The sequence below is a fragment of the Carcharodon carcharias genome, chromosome 6 (genome assembly GCF_017639515.1).
Source record: "Carcharodon carcharias isolate sCarCar2 chromosome 6, sCarCar2.pri, whole genome shotgun sequence".
NCBI classification, from domain to species: Eukaryota; Metazoa; Chordata; class Chondrichthyes; order Lamniformes; family Lamnidae; genus Carcharodon; species Carcharodon carcharias.
Genome location: NC_054472.1, coordinates 84,129,694 through 84,144,737, shown reverse-complemented (window position 1 = coordinate 84,144,737; position 15,044 = coordinate 84,129,694). Strand labels below are relative to the sequence as shown.

General features: G+C 39.9%; 1 protein-coding gene across 12 annotated transcripts in view; it reads right to left on the bottom strand.

The window, feature by feature from the left end:
- The window catches only part of ncoa2 (nuclear receptor coactivator 2), a 309,340-nt gene that overhangs the window by 195,285 nt on the left and 99,011 nt on the right, over window positions 1-15,044 (bottom strand). For 10 of the 12 annotated variants that reach the window (XM_041189195.1, XM_041189198.1, XM_041189203.1 and 7 more), the window contains exon 2: window positions 10,832-10,911. The exons of 1 other annotated variant lie outside the window; for it this stretch is intronic. The gene's annotated coding sequence lies outside the window, so the exon portion shown is untranslated. Of the gene's footprint in view, window positions 1-10,831; window positions 10,912-15,044 lie in introns of those variants that run through there. One more of the 12 variants, XM_041189205.1, reaches the window with a different exon arrangement.

Sequence of the window (15,044 nt, the reverse complement as noted above, 5' to 3'; positions counted from 1 at the left end):
TGGCAGAGGCAGATTAAATCAAGGCCTTCAAAAGAGAATTGGGTAATTATGTTATGATCCTCGGGGAGACCATTAACTTTTAAAAAGAAATTTAAACTCAGTTATTAACTGAAAGAATTATGCCATAAGGTTTCATGTTTTAAACAAAAAACCTTTACATGAGCTAAACATACAAGTGCTAACTCCACACTATGTTTCATAAACACTTATACTTCAAGCCCAATACTCTCAACAGGACACTTGCTGTTTTTTTTAAAATATATATTTCCACCTAAGTGTTCCCCCATATGTTACAGGATCTTGAGGGCTCGTTCACTTCTCCTGGGGCCAAACCAAGGTGTGCTACAGCTTTCAGGAATTCATTTGGATTCTCCTCAGGGTTCCCACTATTCTCCAAGGTATGAGATTTCTTGGAGTTCTTCCACCAGGATTTGGCTAAGCAACCCTCAAACTGTCCTTACGCACCTCATGATTGTAGACAACCCAGCTCAAGCATGGGCCTCACCGCTTTCTTGCTCAGTTACTCCAAAATCAGAAATGCCCCTGATTTCTGATAGCCCTTTGCTTCTGGTCTACAGCTTCTGGCAGTGTTCTCTCTCTTTCTGCTTCTAAGTTATCCCAGTTCCAGACACAAACTGCCCGTTTCAAAGCTGCCCCTGAGCTAACAGTTTCTGTGACATAACACAGAGCCAAAACAAAACAGACCTCCCTGTCATCTAGTCCCACAACAAGGCACACCTGAGATGTCCCAGATAGAGACTTAAACTAATTATTCCTCACTTTAAACCTGTCCTTGGATCTGAAATGCTTATGGATACATTAAGATTTTCACTTGTTTACCCATTGCTTTCAAGCTTTTTAAATCTGGGATCCACATGAATAATTTAAACCCCTATGGTGACAACTGTAGGCATATTGTCTAAACCAAGAAACTATGACGGGGCCACCTATTGTTTACTGTTTTCCCACTTCTAAGTCTAACCTTATTAAGCAAACATAGGCTACCCTTTGAATTGTAATTACTTTAGGTCCGTTTACCAGCCTCTCACCAAGCACTTCCATTATCTTACATTTAACAATTTCAATCCCCACTTAAAAGTTATACTCCTAAAACATATGAATCATGAAATTAGACATTTTCACAACAAATATTTGAAGAGAAAAATATTGCAGGGCTATGGGAAAAGGCAGGGGAGTGAGGCTAAGTGAATTGCTCTTGCAGAGAGCCAGCACAGACAAGACTGAATGGCCTCCTTCTGTGCAGTAAACATTCTATTATTTTATGGTGCATCAACAGAGCAAGTGTAAAAAGAACTGCAAGGGAAAAGAATAGCCAGAAATCATGGAATCAATGATAGGAAAAAGTAAATAGAACTAAGGGTCTATGAAAATATTTTCACCTGTAAGATAACCTAAAAAGCAGAACTAAAACAAATATTTATATTTCCTCTATAAGTAATAAAACGTCCCAACACGCATCACAGGAGCTTTCAAGCATGACATTGAACCACATGAGGAGATATTAGGTCAGATGATCGAAGGTTTGCTCAAAAAGGTGGGCTTTGAAGAAGTATTTTAGAGGAAAGCGAGGTAAACTGGTGTAAGGAGGGAAATCCAGAGCTTGGGGCTGAGGCACAGCCACCAACAGTGGAGCAATTAAAATCAGGGAAGCACAAGAGACCAGAATTTGAGGAGCACAGATACCTCCAAGGATTGTGGGGCTGGAGGAGATTAGAGAGATAGCGAGGGCTAAGGCCATGGAGAGATCTGAAAAAAAAAAATTCTTAAATTAAGACACTGCTTGACCAGGAGTCAATGTGGGTCAGCAAGCGCAGGGATGATAGATGAATGGGATGGGACTTGGACAGCAGAGTTTCAGATAACCTCAAGTTTACATATGCTGGAATATGGGAGGTCAGCCAGAAATGCACTGAAATTGTCAACTCTGGAGGTGACAAAGGCACAAACAAGGGTTTTAGCAGCAGGCGAGCTGAGACAGGGGTGAGGTCGAGTGATGTTATGGAGGTGGAAACAGGTAGTTGTACAGTGGTCCAAAAAGGCCGGAAGTTCAATTTAGGATTAAATATGATACCAAGGTGGTGAACAGACTGGCTTAGTCTCAACTTGTTACTAGGGAGAGAGATGGAGTGGGCAGCTAAAGAATGGAATTTGGAGCAGGGACTAAAAGCAATGGTGTTGGTCTTCCCAATTTAGGAAGAATGTCAAGCCCATAGATATTTACGAAGATAGTACCAAAGATGAGGAGATTTAGTTATGAGACACTAGAGAAACTGGGGTCCTTTCCATTTATAGTAGTCAAAAGATGATCTTGTAGGTGTTCACTATGCAGTAAATAGGGGAAAAATGATTTCCACTGGTTAGAGAGTTTATAGCTAGTATGCAAATCACCATGTATTTGTGCTTAGTCTTTAAATCTCCATATGCTTATTCCCTAAATCTCCATGTTTTTACTCATATCTGTCACTCAAGCCCAGCTGTTGGATTTGATATTTTACATAGAAAAATAGCAAGGTTTTAAGTAGCAGCTAGGTATTAAATAACAGGTAACCACCACCTGTACCTTTACATAAGTGTTGCCACTAATTTCACCTGACATCAATTTTCTTATCCCTATTAATGTAGTTCATTAACTCCCATGATATTCACAATTCCTCACTGCAGAAAAAGGACTCCAAATGTTTTGCAATGTCATTTAATTAAGAAACAGAATCCATAGTGTTACATGGTCCCCACACATTTTACACCTTGTGCATTATTTCAAGTGCAGCTGGAATGTGCAGGATGTAAAATACAGGCATTAAAGACCTGCATTGAATTAATAAAGTAGACATTTCCTCCCAGAGAATTAGTAAATTGGCAAAGCCAGTGAGGGCAAAATGTATGTAGGCAAAAAAAAAAGTGGTAGGAGCTAAGATTCCACAGTGAATGCTAAATTTTGCAATGATTTTCACAGATGCGGAATCAGAGTTCAAAGAAACATAGGGAATGGGGAGGGGAGGAAGGCACACACAGCAAATTTCTCTCTGTAGTTTGATCATTGGGCAACAGCAACAACTTACATTGCACCTTTAACATTATAAAACGTCCCAGGGTGCTTCGCAGGGCCATTATAAAACGAAATACGATACCAAACCACATAAGAAGATATTAGGAAAAATGACCAAACGCTTGGTCAAAGAGGTAGGCTTAGAACGTTAATAGCCACTCAGAGAATAATCTAATAGTGTACAGTTCACAATTCTTCCTTCTCCTTTGTTTTTTTTTTTATTGAGTGCCTCTGTCTTAGTCTCCTTGCTCCTCATTTGGCCACCAGTGGAAACAGTATTCCACAATATAACCATAGTAACTCCACAGGTTTCACTCAACACCTTTCAGGCTATTTCTCATCACAATGTTGCTGTTGCTCCTGGGTCTGCCGCTGCAACCTTCACTTGACCCAACTTTGCCCTAATGCCAGCTATCAGGGCTATGCACATTTTATATTGTATTTGTAGACAACCAGGCATCATGAAACAAAAATAAAAATAGCTGGAAAAACTCAGCAGGTCTGACAACATCTGTGGAGAGGAATACAGTTAACGTTTCAAGTCCGTATGACTCTTCATCAGAATTAAGGAAAAATAGAAAAGAGGTGAAATATAAGCTGGTTGAGGGGGGTGGGACAGGTAGAGCTGGATAGAGGACCAGTGATAGGTGGAGGCAAAGAAGAGATTTCCAAAGATGTCATAGACAAAAGGACAAAGGGCTGTTGACGCTATGGAAATAGGTGGGAAAAGAAAAATATATTTAAAAATATAAATTATTTGGGGGGGGGGGGGGCGGGGGGCGAGATGGGAAAGGGGGTGGGGGTGGAGGAGAGAGTTCATGATCTGAAGTTGTTGAACTCAATGTTAAATCCAGGCATCTTGATCCTCATTCCAGATCTGCCAAAATTATCTCTATCAAAATAATGTTTAACCCATCTACAGAATAGCTTTCTTTAGACTTAAAATGTCCATTAAATCTTTTCCATCAGAGGGCTCTACTATATAAGAAACCAAAGGCTCTTGTTTTCAGATCCATCAGGATAACCTGAAGATCCCTATGCAGGCAAATTACACCTCTCAAAATTGACGTGTGGGCCAGGTCTTGCTTTTCTCAAGTGTAGGCCTCAAATGGAAAATACCAAGAACAAAAACTCACACACAAACCATTTTTAGGACAGCAAAAGTGACAAAAGGAAGGAAAATAAACTTTTGAAGGAACTGTTGTATTATTCAGTTTAGTAGAATACTCTGAAAATGGTCAAACATAAAATGCTTTAACAAGAAAAGACTCAGTTTAAATAAGGGGATACAAAAGCAAAACACTACAGATACTAGCAATCTGAAGTAAAAACAAAAAATGCTGGAAATATTCAGAAAGTCAGGCAACATCTGTGGAGAGAGAAACAGTTAACGTTTCAGGTCTGTAACCTTTCATCAGAACAAGGAAAAGTTGGAAATGCAACAGGTTTTAAACAAGTGAAAAGGGAAAATTGGGAACAAGAACAAAAGGGAATGCCTGTGATAGGATGGGAAATTGGAGCGATCGATTAACAGAAAGGATTGATGGTGCAGGGCCAAAAGGTCTGATAAGAGGACAAGGATCAAAAAAAGTGTTTAGAGGCAGTGAGAATGGCAGAACCATGAATAGCTGTCCCCCGAAAAATGAGAGAGAAAACCAAAATCAGTAAAGGAAAGGGAATCAAAATGGGGGCAGAAATACAGGTGACTAGTAGCTCAGGGTCACACTTGTGGACTGAGCCGAGGCATTCTGCAAAGTGGTCACCCAATCTGCATTTGGTTTCCTAATGCAGAGGAGACTGCATCGTGAGCATCATTCAGTTCCACCTGAAATGTTAACCGTTTCTCTCTCCAGAGGTGCTGCCAGACCTGCTGAGTAATTCCAGCCTTTTCTGTTTTATTGCTGCTGCAGGGATATTTGGTAAAGGAATAAAGAAAGCAGGTTAGATGACTAAACTCTGTTGCTATCCATCTCCCAAAACAGTTAAGAATTACTCTATTTTCCATGCAAATGTATTCATTATATAATCTATAATACTTCTTTCCAGGGACCAATCAAAAAAACTTTGCTGTTCCTGAAGACATCTCTAAATTTTCCCAAATTCTCAATGGGCTTCTGTATCTCTCTCTCTCACATGCACACGCAACATTCACAGTTCCTTGTAATGGCACAATCTCTACTGGCATTATATCAAAAATGACGATACAACTGTTTTTTTCTTTAAATGCTTTGTGCAAAAAGTGACGATTTGGAAATGCACTTTTGAGTTATTGATGTTGCAGAAGTTTAACATAAGAACACTGTAGAGTTAATTGGAAAATGACTACAAATTTCAAAGTTCTTTGGTTTACGCACATTTTATTTACAGAACATTCCATAAATAAAATGATTTAAACCAAAAATTAAAACTAACATAAGCAAAATTAAAAGGTTAATGCCATCAAAAAATTAAGAGATATATTTTGGAATGCTGACACTAATGCAATCTTTTTCTAACCAAACCAAAAAAACGAAGTGAATACTGACTGAGCTGAAAATCTTAATTAACGAGGATTGTTTTTTTAATTCAGACAAAGCATAATTAATGGTGTTGTATCAAACATGTTGTAATTGCCATAACTAGCACTGGAAATTCAGTGCTCCTGGATGTACAATTTTAATCAGTGATTTAAGCATTAAGCGATTCACTATAGGGTTCTGCCAATGCCTCAATGAGTTTATCTGGCGAATAGTTAAACCAGTCAGTCAAGGAAGCTGCGATTAGTATATTTCAGCCCTGGGTTATAAAGAAAAAAAAATTGTCCCGAACTCCCACTAATTATAGCTAATCAGCAAACCTGAACACCAACGTATGTTGACAGAATCAGGCTCGCTTTGATGCTCCTGTAACCAAATAGCCTGCCAATACCATCCGACCTCATGAGCAAGGTACTAGAATATAACTGGAATCCAAGGAACCATACCACAACAAAAATCACATATTGAAGCCAGGAGAATGTAAACTGGGAGTTATGATATGGTACTTTTAGGGAAAAAAGAGAAAGCAAACAAGAAAAATAATTGGATCTGTTGCTGTTGTTAATGGTTCAAATCAATAGCAAGTTTATTTTATCTTCTTGATCTGCTACCCTTTTCACAAAAATAATTTTTGACTCGAAGACTACCAAGAACAGTGAAATCAGTCACGATATCGAATAGCATTTTATGAGAATTTCAGTCAGATGAATGGAAGAATCAAAATTATTTTCCAGTTTTGACCAATTAATTACATTTTTTAAAATGACTAAGTGCCGCTTGTCCAGCATATGGGACTAGTTGGAAGATTGCACTTTAATTAACATAGTCTCTGTGTGTTGAGCTAAAACAAATCAACCCCTGTTGAGTAGATAAGGTGTTGTTCTCAACCTAAAAATATTTGCTGACTTATAAGCACACTTAGCACAACCCATTATCAACAGAATCATATTAGGATTTCCAGCTTATTAGGTTTTAATAAAAGCCTGCAAACAAACAAGTATGCAATACAATGGAGAAGGACATCCCCCAAAATGAAAGAGGCCATTAGAGACATTTACCCCATGCACTATTAAGTTCCTCTCCTGAAAGTAAAGACACTTTGCAAAGTCAACAGTTTCACTGGTCCTCTCCCATTTAGTTGTTATTCTTCAATTGAGTTTAAATAATGAGAGCCAGCATGTATGAGCAGTATCACGTCAGAATTAATTCCTTAAACAATAGCACACAAATGAAGCTCCAGTGTTCACTGAATGCTAGTTCAAGACATTCAAGACCAGAAACTCTAGTTGTTCTTCATTCCCTCCCAAAGCACAGGTGCCACCCAACCAAGAACAATTAGCTAACGTAAATCAGATCAGATTTCAAACGTGGGTCCTTCTTCATTTGCAATTTTTTAAATCTGTAATCAGGTTGTAGGTACCATTGGCAGGACTACATTTAATACCAATCTCGAGTTGCAATCAGGTGGTGAGCCTTCTCCTTCAAATCGTTCCAACAAGTTGGCATTCCAGTGCCGTACTAAGACAGGGCTTCAATGCTGAAACTGCTGTTTTTCAAATGAGATATTAAAGCAAGGCCTGCAAACGGAGAACAGGTTTAGTTGAACATTAAGTATGCATTGTCCCAGTATAGTGTAGGCGATGGTGCTCCCATGATGGTTTTATGTAGAGAATTCTAGGATACTAATCCAGCAATAATAAACAGTAATACATGTTCAAGTCAGAATGATATGCAACTTGGAGGTGTTAAATGTCACTTTGACATTGCTGCTTTTGTCCTTTTTAATGAGGTCTCAGGGCAAGCAGAGCTATGAAGCAAGCTTGGCAAGTTGCTGCAATATGCTGTATGCAGTTAGTACTTCAAATCACACACTGCCGACGGTGAAGGGGGTGACTATTGAGCTCTGCTGCAGGGGTGTTATAGGCTGGACTATTCTATCCTGGATGGTGTTGAGCTTCTTTGACGGCGCCTTTCAAGGCAAGTGTGGAGTAGCATATAACATTCGTGACTCAGCCTCATAGATCATGAAGTGGCCAAGAGTGAATAGGAGGGGAAATAGTGTTCTCAGATACTGCCCTATTTTTGTAGCCAGTGTTGGCAGGGTTGGTCTAGTTGAAATCCTGGTCAAAGGTGATCCTAGCATGTTGACGACAAAGGACTCAGCAATGGTGGCTGACTGAAGGCCAGGAGTTGATAGGTTAACCATTTCTTATTTTAGATAATCATTGTCTGGTGCAAATGTGGTGCCACAATTACATGTGGAATAAAAACTACCTATCATTTGTCAGCTCAAGTTTGGAGACTGTCCAGGTCCTCCTGTAGGTTGGTATAGGCTGCTTCATTATTGGAGGAGGTGTGAATGATATTAAACACTGTACAATCATCAGCAAATGGCCCCACTCCTATCTTTGTTAGAGAGAAGGACAGAAAGAATGGTAAAGCAACTAAAAATGATGTAGTAGTGATCTACCCAAGACCAGGTCCTCCTCTTATTTCTCCATGCCTTGTGGTCTTGCGCTTTCCTCTTCAGTTATTTCCAAGAAATTTTCAATTTCAATAAACAATATAACAAGGGAAAAGAAGACATGAGGCTTCACGTATGATTAAAATCCTCTTTACGAAGGATCCTGCACCTGTAAACAACTGCTGTCCCTCAAGGTTTCCGTTCTTCTGCCATCAACACTGAAAATTCTCTGGTTCCACCACTGGCCTTAGCTCATAACTCTGAGCATGGGACCTTACCTAGGCCTGGGGCCCAAAACATTGCTGTAAGGAAGTCCATTAATGACCTCATGGGAATGCAATTATTTGCCTCCAACAATCTGGACCATCTTCCTGCACATCAGGTACACCAACCACTGGAAAATTTTCCTACAGCCCTGTTTTACTAAGGATTCTTGTTGGGAAAAATGGTTCAGTACCACACTTGGCCTCAAATGAACAAATGCCTTTTGCCTTCTAAAAAGACAATATTATTTCTGCACGGCAACACAATGCTTGCTTAACATTCCTTGGTCTCAATCACAGGCTAAAAGCAAGTGAAATGGTTGGCTGGAGAATAGTGAAACTTGAATAACTTAATAAATCTATCAATAAAAATGCCTCTTGCCAGTAGAAAGAAATTAATACAGTGCAGAGACTAAGAGATCTTTCACCATAAGGAATTCACTTTTTTAAAAAAAACATGTGGTTTGTGTAGAAAATCTTATCACCGAATAAAAGACCTGCATTACTACAAAATCTTTTTGAATATAAATAAAATTTTAAGTTTCATTCAAATCTTCAACCAGTCATTTAAGTTTGTAGCTGAGATCATGGAATGCTGCATTAGTACTGATTCATGCACAGAAAAGCCCAGTAAAAAAGTGAACAAACCAGACCAGGGAAATTCACCTTGAATCACCTCAGTTTGTGTGTGCATAAGGAAACATGGAAGCCTGTTGGATGACATATTTCACCAACTTGCAACTTGGTTAGGCACCTCTCAGTTAGTCTCAAGAAAACTGGTAAAAAATTGTGATGCGATCAATTTCACCTATTACACAATCCAAAAAGAGAATCCAGGCACACACACACCAAGAATTACAATGAAACAGTATGTCCTTTCATTTAATGTATTTTCAAATATCTTTAGGATAATTGCTTCATTTTTCAAATCTTACTTAGATTTTTATTTCCTTTCTCTCACTTTTCCATCTGGTCTCAATTTAGCCCAGATGGTGAAACCACCTGGGCATCTCCACAACTGCTTTCAAAACCTTAATGTAAGCCAATAGGAGGCACACTTTGCAGCATGGAGTTACTCTCCTTGCCAATCTCACTTTGCCCCAAGGTGAAATAGTGACTCAGCCAAGAGTAAACAAAAGTCAGCCATTGAGGGCAGATGCTTTTTGGATGGCATCAAGATTGGATCTCCTTCCCAAGTTGGGTTCTAATAGTCACTACATTTAAGTTACCACAATGTACAATGTAATGACTTAGCCTGATAATTATAGTGATCAATTCTGAAAGGGTATCAAGCTGCATAATGAAGATTTTCGCCTAGTTACTCAAGTCACTATTTGTTAGTTCGTGTTGAACTGTGCTCGCAAGACAATGAGGGGGATAAAGATGCTACATGATGAAATGGGACTAGGCAAAGAAGCCCAAACTGAAAGCTGCTAACTAGACTTATACTGACTGTAGTAAAAAAGGTATTATTACCTTCATTCTTGTCTTTTTAAAGTCTGATGTAAAGAAAACCTCTAGTTCCATTCTCACTATTTAATACAAATTCATCAGCAAGCAGACAACCTTAAACCAACTACTGCTGAAATGAAGTAAACCAGAGCACATTCTGAGGGAGGCAAGCAGTAGCTTATCTATCTCTTCTGTCATCTACCCAATGATAGCTGACAAGCTAGCTACACAAATCCTTTAGACTTGCTAATCAGATAGGCCCTCAAACTCAAACAGCCGAGTAATTGAAAACGCCTATGACTTCTTTTCCAAATGCAGAATTTCCTGTTAATGAAGATAATAATAAGCTTACAATTGTGTGATTCAAAAGATCTGTTATAACCTGCTCATAGAAAACACTGCTGGCCTATCTGCTAGTTATAACATAGGAAATTATGTGGGTAAAATTTTGCAAGTTAGAAGATACAAATCAGATATGAATTTGTATCAGAATTGTTCACAATTTAAATCTTCCTATGAAAGCATTCAAGCTATAAAGAATCCAAGACAGTAAATTACAATCAAAGCAACCATTGCTTCTGTTATATAAAAGCATATTATAAAAGTGTAATATTTTTATATTATTTTCGTTATATAAAAATATACAACATAGCCCATATTCAGTGTAGTACTGAACAAGTGCCATCATTTGGGTGAGGCTTAACCCAGAAGCTCTGTCTGCTGTCTCAGATGGATGTAAAGGATCCCATGGCAGCGTTCCAGGAGCAGAAGAGTTCTCGCTGTGTCCTAGCCAACATTTATCCCTTAACCAGCAGCACTAAAATAGATCTAGTCATTTATCTAATTTTCAGTCACACAACCTTGCTGATCCCAAATTCTGCCATACACTAGAACACAAAGTACTTTATTGGCTGCAATGCACTATGGGATATCCTGAGGCTGTGAAGGCACTTTATAATACAAGTCCTTTCTTTCTACAACACTACAGGCCTTATGCACCAATGACAATTGAGTACTATAAACTCTTAACAGTTAAAATCATCTGGAAAAAGTCAAAATGTTAACATACCTTGGCTTTACTCCAAAAACACCCCTAGGGCATTTCGGTTGCAATATGATTGACAATCTTCAGACATTATCCTCCTCACTCTGCCAAAGAAAATGTAATATTTATCAAAATTATACTTTGCCAATCCAATCCTTTACTCAGAATATATACTCGAATCAAACTACAGTGGAATAATTAATGATTATAATGCAATCCTGATTTACCACTTTGGACCAAGCACTGAAGAACAAACTGCACAAAATTACACCATCATGGGATTTGTTAAATCAAAGCATTAGAAGGCATTTGAGCAGATACTAGATTGGTTTAGTTGGGTCAACATGCCATCTTTTCATTCACACATGGATTCCATGACCGGAATCCCAGGCTGAGCATCATTTCTACTAGCTCTAAGGCTCTGGGTTTAAATAAGCTTGTGTTTCTAGTGGACATTATTTCACAAAAACTCTCTCCTTGAATTCTGAATTAATTAGCACTTAGGCTACAAGCTTGCGCAAAACAGAAATGCCACACTGAAGCAGTAGGGGGTGTTGTTCAGTGCAGAGGTTAAGGCAGCACTATCTGTTTTTTATTTAACAAGAGAGTGCTCAATACCAATTGAACAATCCCTCAAAAAAAATCCTGTTTTTCTTCATCAAACTGTTTTGTATAAATCTTTTCTAAATCTGCATCATGTTACAGTACAAAGACTATTCCCAATTAACAAAAGTCATTTTTCTTACGTTCCCTTACCTGTACACACCAGAACTCCAAACATTGCTTGAACATTTGCGCAAGTTGATAATCTTATTTCCAATTCAAAAATACAACTGCGAAGTCTCACCCCAACAGTCAACATTTAAAACAAAAAATACCTGGAAAAACTCAGCAGGTCTGACAGCATCTGCGGAGAGGAATACGGTTGATGTTTTGAGTCCATATGACCCTTCATCAGAACAAATATTTAAAGCTCTACTTGAGCACTGTAGCACAAGAACCAAACTATAACACTGACAATCCCACTCTCATTCGCATTTGGGCTCCAAAAATCAGACAACAACAATTCTGTCAGATCTCAGCTGAGTTATTAAATTGACATCTGGCACACACTATGTTGATTGTAATTTTAACTGCATTGTTTACATTTCTATATATAACCCTTGCAGAAGATACATGCATAAACACACACTTTTCTGCAGTACCAGCTGTAGCAATGCAACTACAACTACACAATAATTAAAACCTAAAATTGGGATTATGGCCTCATGGAACTTTTTAAATTCTTCCTGATCTAGAGTTATTTCAGCATGGAGAATATTAAAATAATTTTCAGAAAAATTGGCCTGAGCCAGCTTTTTTTTTAAACAGTACTCTATGTGTGAACTTTCATATACCCTAAATGGGGCCCCTTTGCAGTGGAAGAACGCTGCAACCTATGGTTTATTTAACAGCTTCAATAAGGACTGGAGCATGAAACACCCATATATCTCGCACATTACAGGCCTCCACGGATGGCCTGAGCTGCTTAGCCCAATATTGGCCAGAAAAAATGTTCTGCAATGTTCAGTTCCAATCACAACATTTCCAATAAAGAAGCAGCCCATGCTGGCCTACAACAGGACCTAGACCAGCAAGTAGTAAGTAACATTCGGCCTACATAAGTGGCAGGCAAAAACAGGCCTAACATGGCTTTCAGTGGCAGAAATGCAGTGGAGTCCCCCCCCCCCCACCCCATGCCTTGGCCAATAGTTATCCCTCAAACAGCATCTCATTGCTGTGCATAAATTGCTCACAGTCTCTACATTATAGGAATGACCACTTCCAAAGTACTCAAATGGCTGGAAAGTGCTCAGAGATGTCCTGAAGTCATCAAAGGTACTATATTTTAATTATTAATCTCATGCGGAACTTAACAAATGCCTAAGCAATCCAAACATACAACACTCTTAGACGCTCCTCATCAATCACGCAAATTGAGATCACAACTGACCAGGAACTTAATGAAACCAGCTATATTCAAAGCAGTTATTGGCTATTTCACATTAAGCAGTCCACTTTCCTATTAATTACTCACTATGCACCAGAATAGGTGCAGCCATAACAGTCAAGGAGACCACCACCTCTAGAATAGTACAGCCCACTTGTTCAGTGTCTGCTGTGCTGAACAATATCCATCCCTTCCACCACCAGCACACTATAGCAGCAATGTGTACTAAGTGACGGTGTTTTACAACAACTAACCCAGCTTACTTCGCCATCACCTCCCATCTCACCAACTTCCATCAATAGGAATGTGAAAACAGTCACTTCCAATTTCCCCTCTCAAGTTCTACACCATCTGACTTGCCTTCACCTTTATTGGAACATAACCCTGGGACTCCCCAGCTAAAACCATCACAAGGATCAAGGTCAGTCAGTGAGAAGCAGCACAATCGGGGAGTGACTGGGGAAGGGCAATAATGCGAAATTGGTCGCAACTACAAAGTACAATCGGGGAACTGAAAAAGACAGCTGCATTTCTATTACTGAACTTTAACACGTAACTTGCAATTAATGATCAATAAGTCACATTTAAATCTTTTTGCAGTTCGTAATAAGATTACCCCTTTGTTGTGTATACCTGTGTAAATCACGTTAACTATTCCAATATGTATCACCTCAAAAGCTATGCCTAAAATTCACTGCCAGTACATGTTTCAAGTGTTATCTGGTCCCAATTTTTGATTTCATGAGGCCGGGTGGAGGGTAGCGAGAGAGACAGACAGACAGAGACCGAATCCCACCACAGCGGATGGTGGAATTTGAATTCAATATGGAATTAAAAGACTGATGATGACCATGAAACCCCATTGCCGATTGTTACAAAAACCCATCTGGTTCACTAATGTACTTTAGGGAAGGAAATCTGCCATCCTTACCTGGTCTGAAGTCACATATAGGCTCCAGACCCACAGCAATGCGGTTGACTCTTAAAATGCCCTCTGAACAAGGGCAATTAGGGATGGGCAATAAATGCTGGCCTAGCCAGCAATTCCTGCATCCCATGAATGAATTAAGAAAACAGGGAGAGAGAGAGAAGGGGGAGGGAGAGAGCTATTGGGGAAGGAGAGGGGAAAAGAGAGATGTGCAAATCTGGGATGATTCCGCCCTAAGTGCAGTAGTGGGCGGGAAAATGTCATTGTACCCACCAACCACCATGGCAGGTTTCTGCGCCGTATCATTCCATTCCTGCCCCAAATTATGCAGCCACATCACTGGCAGCTGGCCTCCGATTAGCCCACCACATTGCTAGCTCGTCACTTCCTCACACAGGGCACCATATTTAAACTGCACCTGTGCACACACTTCTCAATGCTTGCAGCCCAAGACTGCTCCAGTGAAAACCAAGAAGAGTACAGGCCCTCAATTCAGTGACACATCCCTAGGACTACTGCTGAACACTGTGGAGGCCCACCGTGATGTCCTCTACCCCCACTATGGCCACAGGAGGCCCATCAGTCTCACCACTCCAGATTGGGAGGTGGCGGCAGAGGTGGTCAATGCCAATGCTGCACACAAGCGGTCGGCCATCTAGTGCAGAAAACAGATGAATGATCTCATCTCTGCCACCAGGATATGGCAACCATCTCATCGCTCTAAACTCACACATTCACTGGCATCTCACTCACTGCCAGCTCAAGGGACATCACCATTCACTCCGGCACACACCCTCACGATCTCTAGCTGGTCTCATCTCCTCTGGAGGTTGCCTCCTCAGCTCTCACCATATGGTGGTCTGTAAGGTAGAGACCTGCCCATGAGCCCCCTTCGCTGCCTGCAAAGCCTGGTGCTGACGACTGCAAGTTATGCCCGAAGCAAGGTAGGCAAACAAGCCTCAAAGTCCTAAGAGAAGTGCAGCTTGCCAGGTGCACGTCGCTCATGTACAGTTGTGGGGATTATTTCCAGTGAGCAGGGCATACACTGAAATGCTGAAGTACTGAAAGTAGGCTCCCAACATGTGATGGCAGGAAACGTGGCCCGCCATTGATGGGTGGAACAGATGATCATAAACTGGTTTCACGATGGTGTGAAATAGATTTTTGGTCTTCTCGTCATATTGTCGTTTCTCTTCCCCCCCAACGGGCTGGAAAATTCCGACCATAGGTAGAAATATGGAGATATAGAAATAAATATAAAAGAGATTCTATAGTGTTGAAACCCTGAAAAGACAAAAAATCTCTAGCAGTCAGTGACT